General features: G+C 31.6%; 1 long non-coding RNA gene across 1 annotated transcript; it reads right to left on the bottom strand.

Annotated features, from left to right (window-relative positions):
* Nucleotides 1-253: 253 nt before the first annotated feature.
* On the bottom strand, nt 254-3,165 carry LOC118483780. The gene is made up of 3 exons (XR_004871461.1): nt 2,752-3,165; nt 857-923; nt 254-293 (listed from the first exon to the last, which is right to left on the bottom strand). It is a non-coding gene; the product is annotated as an uncharacterized LOC118483780 (long non-coding RNA).
* Between the last annotated feature and the right edge of the window lie 207 nt (nt 3,166-3,372).

Here is a 3,372-nt window from a genome sequence, read left to right as displayed (position 1 = left end):
ATTGCATAACAATATAAGTGAACATACTAAATGAATAAAAACAAGCTCCAATGCCATTGTCATAATCGTTTCAAAAGAACGCAACATAAGTTAAACGTATTGGTTACAAACCATCAAATGAAAATAAGTTGTCATTGTTTTATACATTAAAATGTAAGTCTTTAAATGTTAAGGCTTTGACCACTATATCACCGCAAAGAGGCGGTATATAATGAGCAAACCCTTCAAATGGTGGCATGGAGTCTTGATACTTGCTTTCCTTGATTGAAATGTCTGCATGGTCCACTAATTTCCTGAAATACATGTTAAGTTTGAAAACATCAACAAAAGTTGGCGAGTTCATGCAGTTTAGTTGTATGAGATGTATTTGTAAAACGGGATTTGTATGAAATGTATCTGTAAAATGTGAGTTGTATAAAATGTATCCATAAAATGTGAGTTGTATAAACTGTATCCATAAAATGTGAGTTGTATAAGATGTATCTGTATGTAATGATGTAGTATGTCAAGCGTCAATGAAATCGTTGATCATTAATGTTTCGCGAGGACATTAATATGTGTGACGAATTAGGAAGCAATCCAACCCTAGACGATTTTATGCCGATTCCTATCGACTGGGACACAAAAGCACTCTTCCGTATGGGTCCACGACCAAGAGTGGGGCTCGCCAAAACCCATTAGATCTAACCACTTGTACCTAGGTCCAAACTGGATTAATGGTGCTTAGATGCATAACCCTAATTCGCACATGATCTAAGGTGTTTCATTCCTTAACTTTAACATACGTTGAACATGTATTTTCCCCGATAGTTGTAAAGTTGTAACACATTTAAATGAATAGGGGACATGAACTCACAGAATTGCGTCCGTGAATGGTAAGTAACTGTGATCTGACGTACGGTCGTCCTGAATAGTATCACCACCTACAAACGTTCTATATTTGTTAGACACTTCGGTCTTGTAATGACTTGAGTACAAGTCTTTTATCTTGAATATGTGTTAAGAATTGTATGTCTTTGTTATTCATTGAACTGTGTCTTAGATGTATTAATTGATAACTGTTTAGTGTATATATTTCGCCAAATATATATTCTTGTATCTCGTGAGTTGTATCATCGGGTCTTGTCCTCTTGATTTCATGTCTTGTATGAATAAATTGTATAATTGTATTTTTACCAATTTATATGTCATTGGGCTTAGCCCAAGAATTCATGTTATTGGGCCAAAATAGTGTTGGGCTTCAATAGTGTTGGGCCTAAATAGTGTTGGGCCTAAATAGTGTTGGGCCTCAATAGTGTTGGGCCTCAATAGTGTTGGGCCTAAATAGTGTTGGGCCTCAATAGTGTTGGGCCTCAATAGTGTTGGGCCTAAATGTTATTGGGCTTAATGTTATTGGGCCTTGGCCCATATGTTGGGTTTTGGGCTTAGCCCATGAGTCTTGATATTGGGCTTAGCCCATGTATTTATGTTAAGCCCAATTAGGATGATAAGCTCTTTTGTAAAATAGCCCATTTGTATCATAAATAAGCCCATTTATATAAAATAGGCCCATATGTAAAATAATCCCATTTGTTATAAAATAAGCCCATGTGTTAAAAATATATTCTTTCATTTTTTATAAAAGTTACTAAGTATAGGCTTTTTAGTTAAAAGAATACATAATAGTTTTTGTAAGTTTCAAAACATCCGGATTTTGTTGTCGGTGATTTGTATGTATTCGCGCCGAAAGATCGCCTAAACGTCGTAGTAACTCCCTCGGAATGGCGATATGTTCATAGATTCGCCCGTCGTCCGTTTTGACCATAAGTTGTGTTCGAAAGCTTGGAATGTCCGTAAGGTGTTTTATAAGATGTATTTAAATGTAGTCTTGTAAGACTTTAGTCAAAATGTACATTGTGTTCATTTGTATCATTGTATTCAAGTTTCTAGTTATCATAAATATAACTAATACAAACAAATAACACATAGCACATAAGTTGTTAAGTTAACTAAATATATATTTTCTCAAAATATATATTTATATCAAACTTTGCTTTTATAAAAACTATTCTTTAGAATCTTTTAATCTAATAAAGATTTTGTCAAAAATAATAGTTTTTATAACTTATGATTTTTAAGAGAAAAAAAAATTACCATATTTTATTAGAAATATGAACTTTTCCATGTTTAATAAAAACATATCTTTTTCTTATAAAATCACCACTAATCTTCTCATAGTTTTCTTAATAAAAACTTATGAGATTTATAACATAAACTTATCAAGATGAACTCTTAATTATGTAGGGTTTTCGGTATGATCATTTCATATGTTTACTAGATTAAAATCCACGTTTACTTCTAGTTTCATCAAGTTTTATAAAAATCTCAACTTGTATGTTACTTTTCATAATCTTGTAAAAGTATTATTTTTAGTTAAAAACTTTATATACTTTAACAAAAACACAGATCATGATCATCCATCTAATCTTTTATGTTTAACAAAACCCTTAAACATTTTCATGTACACTTGTTAGATTATGTTTTTAAACATCATCTAACAAGTTATTGGTATGCTAATCATCAAAACTAGAGCAAATACGCAAGTAATCATCAATAAATCACAACATAAACACCCTTTTATATCATGATTATTATTTTGCTTCTTTATATCTTCATATTATTATGTATGATTATTTAGTTTTTTTTTACTAGTTATAAAACAATCATAATCATAAATAAGTATGAAAAAAAAAAATAGATTTAGAAGCTTACTTCTAGCACTAGGCTAGGGATGATCTAGAGGATGATTAAGAACTAAGAAGATGATGATCTTGATGGTAGAATGCTCTTGAATGGATGAAAATACTTGCTTTAGCTTGTAAGTGCTTTAGATCATCTTTGGTTCCATAGAAAATCATCTTGATCATCAAAGAAATGACTAAAGTGAAGTGGGTTTTTATGGTGTTCTTGGTGAAATGGATGAAGATGATGAGAGAGTTTGTGTGTGAAAATGGATGGTTTAAAAGTTGTGATGAAATGGTTAGAAAATGAAGTAACTAGTTGTTAGTAATGATCATCTTTCACCACTTGCATCAACTTGCAACATGGAGTAAAAATATCTAGATATTTGTGGTAACTAGTTGAAAAAAAAGAGTAGGGAAGGGTGTGGGACCCACTTAAAAACGTTCACAACATGGGGGGGGGTCTTGAATTGTTGAAATGTTATTAAGTGTTTAAAGTGTTAGAAACTTTTAGCAAAGTTTAGGTGTTTTGGTGTTTAAATGTTTCAAGTGTATAAATGTGTTAAGAAGGTGTTAAGTGACCATTACTAGTCCATAATGATCCAATTAACACTAGATGGTAATTAAAAAAAAGATTTGGTATTGTTCGGGT

This window comes from Helianthus annuus, chromosome 11, assembly GCF_002127325.2.
Source record: "Helianthus annuus cultivar XRQ/B chromosome 11, HanXRQr2.0-SUNRISE, whole genome shotgun sequence".
NCBI lineage: Eukaryota > Viridiplantae > Streptophyta > Magnoliopsida > Asterales > Asteraceae > Helianthus > Helianthus annuus.
The sequence above is the reverse complement of the archived record's forward strand: the minus strand, read 5'-3'. Positions and strand labels throughout refer to the sequence as shown.